We start from the raw sequence: 19116 nt of genomic DNA, 5'->3' as shown, positions 1-19116 counted from the left end.
AATGTTTTTCATTTTTCTACGTCCTTCTAAAAGCCTGGAATATTTTTGATATTTCATTTTCCAAGAAGGCATGATAGATGCAAGGTTGGGAATTTCCACTTGCAGCCTTGCACTGTTAGCTGCTTTGTGGCTTCCCCCTTATACATGGTGAGGAACATGTGGTGGGGAGTGAAAACAAGTCCTGGTCCCTTGGGCATGTGGCAAGAATGCCATCCTGAGCTCCTCAGTGCCCTGCAGGTAAACCTTCTGTATCCCTGCATCCCTGTCTGCTGCTTGTTAGTCCCTTTTGCCTCCCCTAGCCACCCCAAAGGAGACCTGCCAATGGCAGCTTTTGCCTTCAGGCTTTCTGGATCTGTTTGTTTTTACTTAGTTTACCTCTCTTTGTATAGACCCAAGGCAATTTTTCACAAAAAAATCTGAGGGTTTTACTCATTTTTCTCTTCTGGTCAAGGAATCAAGCACTTGGGTATTTTTGGTCTGTTGCTTGTTTGGGATTTTTTTCACATTGTTAACTTAATCAGAATTTCCTGCTTTGTACTATTTTACTTTGGCACCAAGTTTTTCCATCTCTCTTACCCTTCTTCTGGCATCAGAGTTTCGTGTTTCCCCCCACCTTGAAAAGCCCATTTCAGGAAATTCAGAGTCAGTGGTTAAGAAATCTGATGCAGCTTGGAAATCCTTCATGATACATTAGTTCCCAGAAACATGTGACAAGCAAAAGTCCTTTGGTAGCTGGAGGCATTAAAAAATACATATAAACAAGCACAGAAATTTGGAGTTAAGATTTCTTATCTTCCATACAACAACTTTCTTGCACTTGTTCAACTCTCCTTTTGGCTGGCATTATATCTTTTCTGGGCAACTTGAAAACCTAAATGTGGGTATGGCATAATAAAAAAATCCCACACCAAGACAGACACATCGGGTTTAGCTTAAACTCTTCTGAAATGACAAGTAAGATAATCAACCAAATGGTGCATGCAGCAACAGCAGGTCACCGTATACATTAAAGCAGTGCAGCACATCTCTACTCAGTGTCAAGGTGGTTCTGGGTGCCTACTGAAATCCCAGACCTGAAAGTCTTGTCCTGGCCAGGACAGCTTGTGATCCTTTGCAGGATTAACTAACTCACCTGGCACAGAGAGCAGGTCTACAGCAGGAGGAGGAAGGGAGGCCAAACCTCCTGGTTCCATGCCTAGTCCTCAACGCTGGATTTCACAGCAGGTAATTGCTTTTGTATGTCTTGAAAGAGGTGTATAATAAATGAGTGGATACCTACATGTCAGTGGATACCTACATGTCATAGACATGGGTTTGAATCCAATTGTTTCTAATTATGATTTCAGTCATTAACAGAAAATGGCTAATCCTTTTTTGCTGCTTGTTTTAACTTTATACTTCAAGAATATTTCCCCACACAAAAGCCTGTAATCAATAATTGATGAGCTTTGTTTTTTTTTTTTTTTTTGCAACACTAGAAGGTGAGCAAATCCACATCAAATTATTTGTGCAGTTACGGTTTACAAACATTTATTCAGATCCTTAATTTGTGAGTTACTTAATTTTGAAATGCCAAACAAAGCATCTCTTATTTATTAGATGCTGATTCCTTCTTACTTACAATTTAAATGAAAATGGAATTAATTAAAATATGTGAGATCAAAGCTTTATTATTGTTTGAATAATCTCAGCAAAGCTAACTTAGATGCACTGTATGTGTGCCACAAAGTGAACATGCTATAGCATTTTAAGTAACTAAATACCCTCTTTAATAAATAGAGGAGGCAACATTTCTGTTTGCCTAATTAAATTGATTATTTATGGCCACCTGCCTTTTGATTATCTCAGAAGTAGTAATTTTTATCCTTTCACATTAGTTTTTACTCACTAGTAGTGTGTCTGTTTTTTTAAGTGTGTACTTGGCTTTCAATTTAAATTACCTAGTCCTTGACCAGAGCTTGAAAAAAAAGTAAAGCAGAAAATGTTCCATTTTTACTTACAGTAGAAGTTACCTCTGATTAAAAAAATATTTGTGACTGTAGCAAACCCTATTTCCAAGTGAATTCAGTATTCCTACTGAATAACTTTCCCTAGTTGACAGGCGTCTTTTTTTAAAACCACGGCTGCAATCATATAATTTGTTACTTTTATTGTAATTTATATTATTCTAATATATTATAAGAAATTTAGATTTTCCCTTATGTTGTCATATTTTACATTTTAGTTTTAAGCAATTATTGGTTTAAAGAGAAAAATAGGATTTAATTTCAACTGTAATATACAGATTTTTAATGAAAATATCAATAGATTCAAATCAGTAGAGCAAGTTGATTACACCAAAAAAAACATATTTAGCAACATTTCTGTTGCCATATATGTCAAATTATTCTATGCAGTAATAACTTGAAAGTATAATTTTATTTATTATCTCTCTAGCAGTTGAAAGTACTTCAGATATACTCTGTTGATGAAGGGACATACTATGAGTGCAGTCTAATTCCTACTTAAATCCAGAGTTTAAGTTCTAATAGAAATTGGATAAAACAAAGAATTTGCTGGATTTTTTGTTAAATTGAGAGCCAGAGAGAGACACACAACAATTTAAAGAGATTAAGGATCATTCTTGAAAGCCCGACTTTGTATTCATTTGACATCTTGAAGTAACAGAAAAAAAATAAAAGTTGGAGGAGCAGTCAAACAAAAATTAAGTCTTTGTTTTAACTAATGGGTCACAGTGCAAAGCAATAATGATGGCAGAATGATGTGCACTTAGGTGCTGCAATTGAAGTTGTCATCTCGGCTTTAGAGGTCATCCCAGACTGCAGGTGCCAACTCCCTCTTTCAGTGCCATGCACAGGTAGGCAGAGCTATGAGGGATTTTTCCAGTGCCCAAGCTCCAGGCTGCCATCCTGCCCCCACGTACCCCCCCAGATCACCTCCTCTTTGGGGTGGTGAGAGCCTTTGGAGGCTCTTGAGGACAGATCCTCATGGATTGAAATGGCCCCGTCTTGGTGGAGCTGACAATGATTTACACCAGCTGGGTACCGGCCCTCAGCACATATCCTACTGGTATGTGTAAGTCAGTGAGGGTTAAACAGCGGGGAATTATCTTTGACATGAATTTCTAAAACAATGCATTTAACATATGAAAGCCTGGGAATCCAAAATGAAAGTTTTTACATACTTGGCATTCAATTGTAAGTTGGCAGCGACAGCTTTCATCCTACAGAAAACATTTTTTATCTCATGAAAGTTGAAAATAGCTTTGTGCAATACCGGTGCCTCTCGCTAAGATGGGGCTTTTCATCCGTGACCTACTTTGCTTTCTGCACAATATACCTAATGAGTAATAATGACTTCGGAAAGGGCAGCGCTACAGAAGAAGTCGAAGTAACGCCTTAAGATGCTGTCTGTGCAAACATCAAACAGAATATTTTTCATCAGGCTGAATAAAAGAATCTGGTTAAAGTACACATAAGTTTAAGACGTAAGCAACACTCGGCTGCTGGTTGCAGGCTCTCGGCACAAGGCAGCGGTGGCCGTGCTGTGACAGCCCCAGGCGCACACGGGCATCCATCGCTCCCTGCCAGCACCGGGACACCCGCTGGCACGGCACTGCGGGAAGCTGCCCTGCAGGGCACCCCTGAGACTCTGCAGCCTTTCGGGGGGGAGGCACCTGCAGGGAGCGAGGGCCGGGGCTGAGCAGCTGGGAGAAGCATTAGGGAGCCACAGAAGATGGGGATACCAAGCTCCACCCTCACCTGCTGAGCTGCTCTATCTTTTGCAGGCCAGTCACTCATCAGCATGGCGCAGTCCCCACCTGAATTTGTCCACCTGCTCTTCTGCAGCCCTCCTTTACCCCTCACCACCCTCCAGCTGAGAGCCAGAGCTGTATGACAGCCACATCCCTCCTTCCTCTGCAGTGGGGCCGATGCACAGCTCCCGCTTCTCCAGCCCTCCTTGGCTCTCTGGGTTTCCATCCCTTTGCAATCACCCAGTCCACAAGCCACCCCTCCACTCGCAGAGAATAAAGCTCTGCCTCTTCTCATCCCCCCCGCTCCATTTGTATTCCAGCTTCCTAGATTATGTTTATTTTCATTGCAGAAATCTTGGTTAGATAAAGAAGGTAAAATACAACTTTTATTATTATTGCTATTAAAATTCTATTTGCTTTTTAGACTGAAGTACTTTGATTTTGCAGGAGTAGAAAAGATATGCTTTTTTCTTTTTGGGTGACTGAAACTGTTAGATTGTAAAGGTCATTTATTTTGTTCTTCTCAGGTAAACTGAGAATATTCTTGACAGCAAGAACATTCCTTGTGAAACTGTATAGAAGGAAAAGGATTTTATATATAAAAAATGTATGCAAGTCTCCATTTCAAAAATCCATGCAAGCCACAACACTGTATCATTTTTCTTTCTTTCTGTCAGCAGATGCCTTTGAATTTTCTCACCAGGCCGACTTTGAATTGTATTTTGCTTCTTTGCCCATGGAGCATAATCAGAAACCTGGGGAGATTGCATGAAAAGCACGAAATGCCTCCCTGAACAATGAAGAGTAAATAAAGCAGGCCAAATGCCAGGCAGCAGAGAGGAGAGATGAGCTGCAGAAGGAAGATGAGTTGTGAGTTTGCTGCTGCAGGCGAGGAGAGGACACAGAGGGGAGCTGGGGCCTCTTCAGCCTCTGACCCTGCCTCAAGAAAGAGTTACCCACTTCAGGCACAGCTCAAGATGAAGGCTGATCTGAGGGATTCAACTTAGAGGTGATCAGCAGGTCCAGACTTGACAATAAATTCAATTTCATACCAATTAGCATAAACTAGTCCTGAGGAACAGCACTGAAAGCCACGAAAGCCATGAGAAGCAGAGAAGGACAGCTGACTTCCCTCACAGTATGTCTAGTAGGATAAAGGAGTATTAAGATGCTGATATTCTCAATGTTCACAGCTGCAAGGCCCCTTTATAATACTGACATGATCTGAAGGGGCGTTTGTTTAAGTGAAAACCATATCCAGTGCCTTAAGTAGGTCAAGTTCAAAGCCTAGTCAATATTTGAAAAATCTGTGCAAGTTAAAGAGGCAATGAGAAAAATTAGCATGTGAACCCACCAGAGCTTTACTTCCCAACTGCACTTTGCATGGGGAAAATGAGGACAGTACACAATGAACTGGTATTTGTGTCCCAAATACCCAACTCCTCCAATTTTCCATAGGAAAAAAAAGAAATAATTCAGACACTCTTTTTCTGAGCTCTTACTTGATCATCCTTTTTTCTAAATTGGGAAATGGAAACTTTGATTTCTCATCGTAACTTTGCCAGAAAAATCAAGAGCTAAAAGTGAGTTTTATGTAACTTAATTCCCAAACATTTACCATACATCCTAATTACAATATATTGCTGTAACTTGGAAAAGCTGGATACCAGATATATGTACCACAAAATATAGACTATGGATGACAGGAGAAGCCTTTCAAAACAATGACTAAAACTGTTTCTTCATTTACAAAAAGCTTAAATGAAAGAATGATCTAAGGGATGTGGGGGATGCCAGGGCAGGGAAGGAAGGGAAAAGATGAAGGACAGCTCATGCCAGCTCGGGCCAGTGACATTTAGGCACAGTTTCTCTTGTGTTCCTCTTTAGCGAGTGCACTTCCAGAGAGCAGCTCAGAGCAGAGGTTGTGAGTCATTTTTTGGCAGAGCCTCTGGATGAGCTACACTGGTATATCAATTCAGATCAGGAGCGCACTTCAGGAGGGATTATCCCAATTGTCCCCATTTAAAACACTGGTTTTCATGGCAGAGCAACACTTAGCTTCCAGATGAAACCAAACAGGGAGAGGCACTCCAGGAGGGCACTCATAGTGGTACAGCCACAAGAGCATCCATGCTTGGCACGCAGGACTGACCAGGCCTAATTTGAGATAAAATTGTTACATTTGGAGAAGTGAGCCTCAGTACTGACTGTTTTACCCTGTAGGCCCTTATTTGTGGGTCCACAAAACTTTTTACCGTAGGTGCAACTCCTGTCTTTGGGCATGCAGAAAGTCTAAAGGAGCACCTGTCTCAAGCAGCAGAGTTCAACACCCAAAGGTGGCTGGTGTAAACATCCCTCAGTGTGACTTGCAGCTGCAGCTGACCTAACAGCCAGCACCATCCCTGCCATGCTCGCCAGGATGCTCCCAGAAGGACACACTGCTGCAGGGTGTGTGACTGAGCATGCAAGCGGAAACTGCGTGTGAACTCTGGTATGTTCAAAAGGGGCTTGAGGAGCCACAAACACTTTCCCACCTTGGTCACCATTTAAACTTTCCACTTTGCTGAAAATTAATTTAAGGAGTCAATGCAAAAATCTGTGGGCTAGTCTCCCTGTCATAGCAAACATGTTTCCATGATTCATCGGGGTACAGAACTCTGGCTGAGAGGGGGTAAGAAAGGCCCTTAGTCATGTAGGGTTTCTGAGCAGGTTCATAATTTTGAGACCAATTAATAGAGAGGAAGATGGATGGAAAGGAAGCAAGATGCCATGTGGAAAGACAGCATAGTTATTTAATGGGTGCTGTTTTAAAAAGCTACACAAATTTGGATTCTGTGAGGCTAAATGACAAAATTTCCGCTGCTGTTAGAGGGCCCAGAATATGATCTTTGTGAGTCTGGGATTGTTAGCCCAGAGATTTTCATCAGTAAACCAGTAGACTGAAAACTAAAACCAGACCAAAGCAGAGTTCTGCATTTGTGCAAGAAGAGATTCAATAAAATGAACATAAAATTCAAACAATATTACAATATTTATTTATTTCAGATTTATTTTATTCTTAGGGGAACTTAATAGGGCTTAGCTATGCATTTCTGTGTTCAGTTGTAATTCTAGCTGCAACACCGATTTCATACCTGAGTTTAGCCAAGGAAATGAACCAACCACAAGTCGTAACAGCAGTTTTAAGTTAATGGTCTTGCTTATGTTTCTAAAAATACTTTGGATATGAGACATGTTAAATAGTATCTTGCTAAGGTAAAGAGAAGAGAGAGAGAAATGCAGAGACATACATAATTTTTCTTATATTTTATATTAACTTTAAAAATACAATGATTTTGTCAGCGCAACAGCATGAACAATGGGTTATAGTAAAAGGGGCATGGGTGACAGTCTTTATATAAGTTTGAAACATACTTCCTTCTTTCCAAAGAAAAACATGGTGTCAGTACATTTAAATAATTGTACAGTTCTGAAAAGTTCACTGTACTTTTCCATACACAAATACACACAAGTGCTGCAAGAGAAAAAAGTGCATACTAACAATTTGTCTTAGCTGCCTCATACTGACTCCTAGGCAACACTGATGAGCTTCAGTTTTACACTTCACTAAGGATAAACAATATGGCAAAAACATTAAAAGCTATGCAAACATGGTTTCAGGATCCCATCTAAGAGATCCTTCTGAAAACAATTTTTTCCTTATCTAATACCCTCACAAGAGTACATTTGTCATTACATTTCTGCCACCTGGAGAATTCCAGTGAAGTGAGAAGAAATAATGAGCAACATTACAGCGACCTGAGAAAAGAATACATGAGAAATGCAAGTATTCTCCACTACTCCCATTGCATAAATATGCACCTTCCAGGGAGAAGAGAGAAAAAGCAGCAAGGATATTACTTTGCCCACACTGATCCCAACCCAACAGCCAAGATGTAAAGACTTGTTTATATTTACAGCTGCCTGTTGCTCATCAGCCACTCTGGGATGGTGATCACGTCTCTTCACTGCTTGTTAAATGGAAAAGAGTGACTGAAAATAACAACAATCCCTGGCCCTCTTTCTTTGGAGGTGGTGGTGGCTTGTGAGCAATTCTTACCTTTGGAGGACCTATAAACCAGCCCCAAACACCTGAGAGCCATGCGGTCCAAGGATGGAATCACCTGTTACACTATTTTCCCTAGAAGGCAATACTTCATTTATTTTTGCACACGCTGAATAATAATAGTAATAATAATGACAATAATAATTCTTTAAAAAAAAAAAAAAAGCAACTCTGCAGATCACCTGGTCTTTCCCATGTCATAGTATCCTATCTGCCTTCAGAGATACATTCCCAGTGCCCCAGGCTGAAATGCTTCGGTGCTTGATCGATTTAGGCGCCAATACTTTGGGTAAAGGCTGAATTAGACACAAATTTGAAGCTGTTGAAGCTGTTTAGGTTGTTCATACAGTATAGGCAGTGTGTACCTTTCACTGCAAAATTCCTTGATTGTTAGTGTCATTACTAAATAGGAATATTTAGTCTAGGTTTACCAAAAGAGCCCTTGGGTATTGAGAAACTTTCACATTTGTCTGAGTTTATATCCTCAGGGTGAAAACATAAAATTATTTAGGTTGGAAAAGACCTCTAAGATTATCAAATCAAATCAAAATATATTTTCTCAGGGAGTTTTGACTAAAGAATGACCAAAGAAGCTAGTCAGATCATGACTTTGCTTGAGTTTTGAGCAGTTCAGAGAAGGGCTGATAGACATGGAGCCCAAAAAGCACACTAAGCAGTTATCAGTTGGACTCAGATTGGCAAAGTCAGGTCAAATGCAAGTGCTGCAATAAGATTTTGGTTTCAAAATTCAGATGTGGGAAAAGAGGACATTAAAATGGAGTTGAATAGTTGCATAAAACCCCAAATCAGGATGTTATTTTCACTTAGCAGATGGTTTGTTTTTTCACAATACTTCTTGCAGCCGGTTTGACAGTGTACCAGTGCAGAACTAACGCTGTCAGAGCCAACTACGTGTACTGCAGCATACAACAAAGTAAGGCACTACTGTGAGAAAGTTTGCCTCAAGGCTGTATTTCTAATAGACACTAAGACCATAAGATGGAAACAAAAATCTATGAAATAAGCATTGAGGAGATGCATTCACGCAATGAAAAAAGTAAACTGAGGGCAGCATTTTTGGTGCAAGCAAGGCAGAACCACAAATATACTGCACTGCATCAAGTTTCTGGTGATCATTAGCTTTAGCTAGTAGTCTGAGTTAGCTCTGAAAATGTGAGTTTGTTTTTCTAAATCCACCCATCTCTTCTCTCCCCATTGCAGGGCAGAACTAAGAGCTTCTTGATTTGCTCTTCCCTCCCTTCCCTTCTCACCCTCCCCCTCATGTCCGCAGGAGACCAGGCTTCATTGCTTTGACTGTTTGCAGAATGGCTAGTTTATGGTGCTGACATTATGCTTTTTGGGTTATAGGACAAAGTCCCTGTCCCAAGGAGCTACCTCCCAAGGAGTTGTGGGAACACAATACAAGTAATCACAGGAGAGATAAGGAAAGCAGTGTGACTCTGTGCAAAAGGGAAAGGAGAGAAGGACAGCTCCCCACGTCCCAGCAAATAAGTCTGTATATTGGTAGGACAGATGTTTATTTCTTCCCTCTCCTCTTCTTTCTCTCACATGCACACAAACATGCTCATTTAATGATTGCAGGCAAACACAAGCATAGGCTTTCTTGTAGCACCAAACAGAAAGAAGAGGCTGATTATGAGGGTGATATTGCTATACCTTCAGCTATAGCAAAGGGAATACTGAGAGCTGCTGGAAAAATAAATTGCTTTTTTACATCAAAGTTCTGTTATATTGAAAATGTCCCACTATGCGAATTCCTCTGTGAAAAGAAAGCAAGAATGGCTGAGGCTGGTTTTAGCTCTGGTAAACTCTAAAGAACTGAGGCCTTCCAGAATTCAAGTGCTGAGATGGATTGCAGAGTGAGAAGGATTACATTAAAAAAAAAAAAGCAAAGAAACCCACTTTCAATCTAACACATTTCAATTACTGAAATTATTCAGTATTGGACCTTAATTTCTTTAAGCGTCTTACTTTGACAAGAAGTTACTGCACACCAAAAGATTTAGAGCATATAGGATTCCTCCTGCAATGACTTTGTGTTCACTGCTAATACAGGGAGGGAGCTTTCCATGCCACCTCATCACTGGGAAATCCACTGGAAAAGAATCATTTTTCAGACCTAACTCTCCACAGCAGAAGTGAGATCAGCCTCTGTGTATGTATTTTGAGTGTGTAGTTAATGAGCAGAATTAATTGCATTAGTCTTCTAAAGGCCTCATCTTTCCCAACCTTGAATTCACACTTTAATGATATTTTATGATGTGAAGTCTTCTGATCTTGAATAACACCATACTTTAGAAAAAAATTCCTCCTATTATCATTCTCACTGTCAGAGAATAACTAGATGCTCAAGACAGTTTTGCCAGGGAGAAAAAATTGGGGAAGTGATGATAAAAATAAATTATCAGTGTGGGTGCCCCACTTTGCCTCCTTGATTATGTCCCTGTAATGAAAGAGATGTTGGGATTCTGTTGGGAGCTCACAGGATCCTGTGCTTGTGCAAACGCTTCCTTAGGAAGCAGAGCTGAGTATCAAGGGTCAAGATAAACTGTATGGATTCAAGAGATGAGAGAGATAAGACTAATCCATGGCTGGGCCACCAGCAGTGAGGATTCTCCCTGTGGCAGTGGAGAGGGGCTGAACAGCAGGCTGACATCCAACTGGCGGGATCCCCACTTCAAGTGAGCCTCTCCTCTGCCTTTTGCCTCATCCTGCTTACAACACCGTGCTCTGCGGAAACAACTGGCATGGCAGATCCATCCTGATTGCTCCCAGATTTCTGCCTAAGAAGAGGATGTTTGCTATTATCATACAGTAATTCAGTCTTTTGAAATTCCAGTTCTTTGAGGCTAAAGTGCTTTCAGCTCAAACCCTCACTCTGAGCCTCTTTTGGAAGCTCCCCATCTAAGGAGCCCTGTCAGGCTGGATGATTGTTAGACCAGATTTCAGTGCAGTATTCTGAAAATCCAGCAAGTGCTTTGCTAAACCAGGGTACCTTTGCACAGCTCTTACATTCAAGGCCAGCTGAGCCCCAGAGCGAAGGTGAAGAGGTACAAAGAGGTGAAGACCCAGGTGAAAACCCAGGTGAAGACCCAGGAGAAAACCAAATTTGTGACAAGTCCAGGTTGAATGAGGCTTTGAGCAACCTGGTCTAGTGGAAGGTGTCCCTGCCCACAGGAGGGAGGCTGGAACTTAGTGGTCTTTAAAGTACCTTCCAACCCAAACCATTCTGTGATTCTATGGTTCTATGACAAAGCAGAGTTCCTTCCATTCCCTGGCGACCTTGCAAGACTACTCAACACCTTCTTTGTTCCAATGAAAAGGTGTGCAGTCTTTTCAGCCAGCTGGCGATTCATAAAAGGGTTCCGTGTGGCAGCCCCTCTGTCTCACACCAGGAGATGTGCAGGGCAGTCATTCTGCTCACAGCCAGGCAAAGGACAGGAGAACATGGCTGCAGAGAGCAGACTGCTGCTGCTGCCCCAGTGTGACACTGAGTCATCTGCAAGCCACCTAGGAAGGAGGTGCATGCAGATGTGTGTGTCCCAGAAGCTCCTGTTCTCATGGCTGCCTAGTGGTCTGCACCACTTAGTAGGTCTCATCAGACATCTTTAGGCTGAAGATGGGAAGATCCCCATATCCTTTTGTTTATTAGTTCCTAATTTGCTCAGTAAAAGGATGTTTCAGGCTTGGGCTACAGTCAAGACAAAACACAGTTTGCTGGACATTGTGATTTAAGGTCAAGAATACCCAGAGCTTAGTAGAACAGGTGATGACCAGGGATGCAGTGAAAGAGGAATGCTGGCAGGAAGCAAGGAGGAGAGTCCAACTGCAGCTTGGGCAAAAGCAAAAAGAAAAAGTATGGCAGGCTCCTGTCATCCAGGCCTGCAGAGCTCCCACTTCCGACAGTGCCAGCAAGGAGAAGAGCATGTCTCACAGCTGTGAAAAGCCATGCCCCTTCCATTTGGAAATATCAGTGCATCTCCTTGCTGTAGCACAGAGATTGGTTTCAGAGAGACATCCCAGTGTCTCATAGTATGAAATATTTTGTTGAGATATTTTTGCATTTTATAGATTACTGGAGCAGTTAATATCTTCACCTGAGCTCAAAACCATCTGGAAACAGGGGAAAAAACAAGCAAAGTTACAGCTGCATTTTATCCTGTATCTGCAAAAAAAGTGTTCAGAGGAAATTGAAGATGTGAGAAAGGTTCATCTCACTACTGACAGTGGAAGCCTCTGAGGCATTTCAGGTGCTTTATAGCTTTCAATTTACTCAAGCAAGAAAAGTTAACAATAAAACCATAGCATGGAAATGTTAAAAGTGCCAAACTCCACATAAAAACGAGCAGGAGAGAAATCAACACAGCAAGGCATATGGGGAACTCACATAAGCTTGCTGTTCCTGCTGCAATACTTGTTCTAACCGGATGAAGATGAGACACAAACATGCATTGAAAACTGGAAAGCTGAAATTTATTTGTCATTTAATCACCTAAATCACTAATCTTCATAGAGATGTCCAGTGAACCTACAGCACACTCTCAAAACCAATTCAAGATACCATAGGCATCAATGGCAGCATTGGCTGTTCTGAGGTATCAATGAAAGCCAAGCTGGACTCCTCAGGGACAGGCTGTGACTGCACTCCTGGTGCAGGCTGGAGCACAGCTTTGCAGTGGTGAAGGTGGTGATTTGGTGAGTATGCAGCTTACAAGCCACTGGGGTGCCAAGAAAGGGGAGATTTCTGGTCTCCACAAACATATACTTCTCTGTTTTGGCTTGATAGGGCCCTTGCATAGTTCAGGAGTGTTTCACTATGCATGTGAAATAAAGTGGTGAATGAGGTGCCTCTGACAAGTGGATAGAACTCTTCCCCAAAAGCAATACATTCAATTTAGTAGGGAGAAACAGGACACAATTCCTGCCTGTATTTATGAGAAACATTATCTGAAAATGGGTACAGGTTATTACTGGTTACCATGCAAAACCAAGTCCAGAATGTAGAGAATATTTTTTTCCAACACAAGGACAGGATTTGGGAAATAAACATGATCTTGGAAGAAACACGGTAGCTGCAAATACACTCGCTAGAGCAGTGTTCTCCACACTTTCAGATGTGCTTCATACAAAGTTGTACATTGCCTTTACTGCCCACCTAGAAACAACCCTGGAGAACCTTGAAGGAACACCATGCCCCAGTCCAGGGTGCTGGTTGACAGTGGCACATGAGCCAGTGTGTGCCCCGGTGGCCAAGAAGGCCAATGGCATTCTGGCCTGTATCAGCAACAGTGTGGCCAGCAGGACCAAGGCTGGGATTGTCCCCCTGTGTAGTGGTGCAATGCTTTATTGTATTTCTGTATGTTCTTTGTACCTCAATGGTTCGTCTCTATTTCCCCCATTCCCAGTTGGTCTACCCCCAAATCCACGCTGCTCCCTTGGTGCTCCTAATATGGTTATTCCCCTCCCTTTGTTCTGGCACCTTCCCCACCACCCGCCAATCATCCCTCCTGGAGTTCCAGACAGTTCTGTGCCCGTCACCCAAGTCTTCCCTAATTACCCCTATGTGGTCACTGTCAATCCCCCGAGACCCTGCCTCCTTTAATACCTCCCCTTTGGAAATCCCCTAAAACCTTGATGCCCCATTGGGGCATGTGACCCCTCTCCCCCCACCCACCAAGACCATTGGACCCGGTGTAGGTCCTCCCCCTCCAGCGCCCCCCCCAAATCCTCCTATTGGTCCCTAGTCAGGCCACGCCCCCTGTTAGCCCCCTTTATAAGATGTTGCAACCCCCCAGTTCTTGGTTGTTGGGGTGGATGGTCTTCGAGGAGGGCTGGGATTGTATCCCCTGGCAACCTTCTTTGCTACCTTTTATCTTTCCCCTCATGGAGGGCTGCTGACAACCACAAGGCCTGAAGCCTTTGCTCCCCTGGGTAGGGCAGAGGCTTCAGAGGAGCAGCTTCAAAGCCCCGTGCCTCCGGCTGCTCCCCACTCCTGCCGCACACCGCTGGAGCTAGCCTGGGCAGTGGACAGCAGCGGTCACTGCAACACCCCGTACTCAGCACTAGTGAGGCTTCTTATGTCCAGTTTTGGGCCCCTCACTTCAAGACAGACATTGAGATGCTGGAGCATGTCTGGAGAAGGATGGCAGAGCTAGTGAAGGGTCTAGAAAACATGTCTTATGAGGAGCAGCTGAGGGAACTGGGCTTGTTTAGTCTGGAGGAGAGGAGCCTCAGTGGGGACCTCACTGCTCTCTAAAACTATCTGAAGGGTTGTAGTGAGGTGGCGGTCAGTCTCTTCTGCCATTTTCAGGTGGAAGGACAAGAAGAAATAGCCTTAAGTTGAGGCAAAGGAGGTTCAGACTATAAATCAGAAAAAAAATTTCACTGGAAGTGTGTTTGGCATCAGAAGAAATTGCTCGGAGAAGTGGAATCACCACTTCTAGAAGTGTTCAAGAGGTGTGTGGACGTGGCACTTGGGGGTATGGTTTACGGGTGATTCTGATGGTGCTGGGTTGACAGTTGAACAAGATGATCTCTTGCAACCTTGATGATTCCGTGGCTTGTGACCCCACTGGAGCAGCCTGTTCCTGAAGGACCGCACAGTGTGGAAAGGAGACACACTGGAGCAGTTTGTGAAGAACTGCAGCCTGTGGGAAGGACTGAGGTTGGAAAAATTCGTGGGGGACTGTCTCCTGTGGGAGGGATCTCATGTTGGACAAGGGGAAAAGCGTGAGGAGCTGTCCCCCTGAGGAAAAGGAGCATCAGAGACAATGTGTGATGTACTAACTGTAACCTCTTCTCCCCATTCCACTGATGGGAAGGAGGCAGAGAATTCTGTATTAAGTCCAGGAAGAAGAGAGGGGCAGCGGGGGAAGATGTTCTTAAGATTTGGTTTTATTTCTCATCATCCTATTCTTATTTAATTGGTAATGAATTAAGTTAATTTTTCCCCAAGTTGAGTCTGGTTTGCCTTTGAAAGTAATTAGTGAGTGATCCCCCCTGTCCTTATTGATCACAAGCCTTTTATTATATTTTTCCTCCCATGTCCGGCTGAGGAGACAAAGATATAGAATGGCCTTGGTGGGTACCTGGCATCCCCTACAGCTCTTTTATTTGGCATGGGAGCAGGTTGGTTGAGCAAAATCTGGACAGGAACCAAAGGTCAGGTCCCTCAACTCCCTAGGACTGGTGTTGCCAGCACTGGTGTTCCAGGTATGCTGCACAAGTCAGAAGCCTGTTTGTGCTTTCAGACACTTAAAATCTTTGCAACAGTATTAATTTCTTTGGGTTTCCCAATAAGATAGAGCACCAAGGACAAGTCAAACAGCAAAGCATGAACTATTTTATATCTCCCCACTTTCTATTACTAAAAGAGCATGAGAAACACTTGAGGGCAGTTTGCAGAGTGCATCTACCATCCAATATGACAAGTAGGTTAATTGGAATGAAGGAAAATGTGACCCTTGACTACAACTGCCCCTTCAGGGTATTGAGTTTAGTGTTGTTGTTATTGTGTTCTGCAGCGTTGTGAGGCAAAACACAGTGACGGGCTCTTCTCAAGCACAGGAGCTGTTCTTAACAAATGGAGCTGCACTGAGTGACTTGGATTAGATTTGACTAAATCTTGCCTCAAGAAATCTTTCCCTAGAAAATCCTGTAGCACTCACAAATATTTTAGGAGTGACAATGCTGGGTGTCCAGCTCAGCAGAAAAGCACACGGGCTATAAGGGTGCACTATGATAGGCATCTTGCAAGCAGGAGAATGTGAGGATCACCTGCCATTTCTGTTGCTGGCTGTGCGTGCAAAGGAATCAGCTCAGTGACTTTGTGTGAATGTTGAGATGGGGAAATAGTTGTCTTTGGGTTTGGTTTTGTTTGGGTTTTTTTCCAAAGAGGAAGAAGGCAGCAAGAAAATATGTGCAAATTTGTGTTAAAGAATGGTGATTTTTAGTCTCATTCTCTTGGATGTTCTGCTCTGTTGAATGCCAGATAGACTCTATGGAAATTCGGACAGGAAGAGTTGAGATTACACACATACAAATTTGAGCTCGCTACAGCTCGGTGTTAAAAGCTATTGATAACATGGATAGAGCTTATTCTCCTAAACTGGCCCACCAGTTTCTATGGGACTCTTCCATGGAATCAGGTTTTGAAGAAGGAATTGAGTTGTACTCACAGCACTGGAATTTCCTGGGTGCCTATCCTGGAAGCATGTGAAGATGCCAGCAAACACGGGGCAGATTTGGCTCCCTGGCTGATGTCCTATCCTTTCCTCTCCTCTTCCCCCAAGCAGCACCAGCCAGAGGAGGGCTGAGCTGACAGAGGAGGATGTGGAGTGGTGGGATCCTGCTGTCCTTGCCCCAAGAGCTGAGCAAGATCAACTTGGTCTTGTCACTGAGGCCTGTTCTTGGCTGTCCCTTGAAGACCACTGCAAACCACATCCCAGCTTTGGAAGGAGCATGTGCCTGGAAATGTCCTCCTGAGGCAAAGGGTCTGGGCAAAAGCACAGCTGTGGACAGAAGGGCCACATGCAAGGTCGTAACACTCCCAAGAAAAGATCAAAATGTGGGAAATTGTAAGAAAGGCAGTGTTAGCAAGAGGAATACAGAAAAATGTGGTCTGAGGAGATTCTGAAGTCAGCTGGGATGTATATACCATCTAGATCTGGAACTGCTGGCAGGATTTTTTTCTAGGTAAAGGCTATTTTTAGCTGGGGGATGTGAAAGGTAGTAGGGTATGAAATAAAGAAATAAGGTCTCAAGAGTAAGGTATAGGCAAAGCTGAAAAATATGTTGCAAATAGAAACCAATCTAACTTACACCTTCTTTTTCCATATTGTACCTGCTATAGTAATCCTCAGCTAAAACTGGAAAAACAGATTGCTCATCCCTGCATAGGAGATACCAGGAAAAAAGGCAGAAAGGAATTTTCTCTGAAATAAGCATACTCATAAAGACCTGAGATCTGAACTTCAAAAGAGGCACATTGTCCTTGCTCTCTCTCCTTGTCCCAAAACAGGATTAACCCAAACCACAAGTTTTTATACATCCATACCCATATTAGCTGTATAATTTCACTTTATATTGAATTTCTTCCATTGGTCCAGTTTTACATGTGTCACTGACCTCACTGGGAGCAGAACTGGTACATTGCCTTGTACTATCTGAACAATAAGCAATAAAAACATAAATGTTCCTTAGAGCCAAATCTGTTCTCTGGCAGCAAAGTTTCAAAACTCTCCAAAAGATGAATTATTAAATGAGATGAAAGTGTCTTTCAAACTGTGGTAGAGGTTGACCTGTGACTTAGTGAACAGTGATGTGAATATTTTGAATTTTCTGAACATTTTTTACACTTCTTTGCATTTCTTTGGGATTCATAAGCCACTCCACTGAAGGGTGAAATTGCAGGGGAATATTAGCAAAAGCACCAAGGGCTCCTAGGCGTTTACTTTCTCTTGGAATCTTCTCAGAGATACCTGTCTTACATCAATGTAGGTCTTAGGAAAACAGGTGGTCAGTTTTGACACCTCCACAGAGGACGGTGAGTTTAAAAGCACAGTCTGATCAGCTGTTCCTATTGCTGGTGTGGGTTACCTGTTCTGCCCTGCTGTAACTGGTTGTTACTCCTTTCCTGGCTGCTGGCCACCTCTGGGGCCCACCAACTCAGCTCTGCTGGTGTGGCCTTGCCAGGTCACCCTCTGCACGAATGATCTGTTGAATGATCCCCTTTGCCTCTATGAAGAACAAACTGCAAAGAAAACCCAAGCCCTGTATAGTAGGATCAGGCTTTTACATTTTAGTGACATTAAGAAGAATGATTAAACCAGAAGAACTAACTTGGCAGCAATGTTGGAAGGTGACTGGAATAAAATACTGAATTTGGATGGCAAGTACTCCACTCAGCTTGTCTGCCTGGGATCCTACATATTGTGGATCCTACTTGTGAACTAGGTCTTGAACCAGTTTCTGTATGTGCCTCAGCATCAGTTTGCAAATACATCTCTGGGAGCTTACCTACCTCACTGTTCCAAGAAGCAGGGGTTTTTTGGATTGATATTTGCAGCATACAGAGTGACTGGAAAAAAAAGATCAAAATAAGCTGACTTTTTGCTAGTACATGAAGAAAGTAGAAAGAAAAAAGTTATTGTTCTTAGATAGACCTGAAAGTCATAGCATTATACAGATAAAGAAATACTTGGAAACACATTAGGACTATGATATTCCAGCTGAGACATGGAAATAACTTGTCTTGTTGGTGCTCATTTTCAGACAACAGAAATGAAATCATGTCTCCAGCATGGAAAGGTCAGCCAACAAGATTTTGTTAAACTCATCAAACTGTGCTCCCCACTGAGTAGCTGTCACTGGCGTGGACTAAAGTAACAGAGGGGCTGAAGGTGTTTTCACCCAAACAGCACAACGTGGCCAGAATAGAAGCTGAGAAAAAATGCATTGATCTTTTTATTTCTTGTATACTGAGAAGTAGGATTCCCTAGATGCAACTTAGCACATATCTTTCTTTCCTCCCCCATCTTTTATCTGGCAAAATAACACTTAATGGCTTTAGAAAGAAACCACTGTTCCAGCCAGCATCACCTGGCAGTAACAAGATGCAAGAAAGTTCTCCAAGTTTTGAGTTCAATATTTTTACTGAGCAATAAAATATAAGTCAATTTGACTGTTCTCCTGAAACCAAGAAGAAAAGAATATTCTGTAGAAAATTGTGTAAGGAGATCCTTACGCATTTCGAAACTGGTTCAAAGCTACAACCATAATTTTCGCAGCATCCACAGATTAGATGACATTTACAACAGTTTTTAATTAAATTTACTTAATTTAGATATTTATCAGCCAGAATCCATTGGCACACTTTCTTCCATCCTTCTTAAAGGTTAAATGAGCAATATGTGTAATGAGGTCTTTAAGGGAATACAAATTGTGTCAGCCTCAAATTATCCCCAAAGCCAGTACTGCGCTGGAGGACTTGTCGAGCACTGGCAGAGGGGAAGGTGCCTCCTGCTCACTCTGCTGACACCAGAGTGCAGTGTACGACCTTCACACTGGCTGCTCCTGCCCAGGTTGGAGCCTGTGGTGTGATCACAGCACAGAATTATCTGGCTACAGGATCTGTTCACAGTTCCAGCCTCTCACAAATACCACTCTTACAGCTGCTTTCAGGGGTCTTAAAGATACTGTGAGGTAGTGGCTGAGGAAAGTTTTCTTAAAGACTCCT

This window comes from Corvus kubaryi, unplaced genomic scaffold (assembly GCF_017639235.1).
Source record: "Corvus kubaryi isolate FWS band 111438036 unplaced genomic scaffold, C.kubaryi_AGA036_p1.0 133, whole genome shotgun sequence".
Lineage (NCBI taxonomy): Eukaryota > Metazoa > Chordata > Aves > Passeriformes > Corvidae > Corvus > Corvus kubaryi.
Note: the sequence above shows the minus strand (reverse complement) of the source record.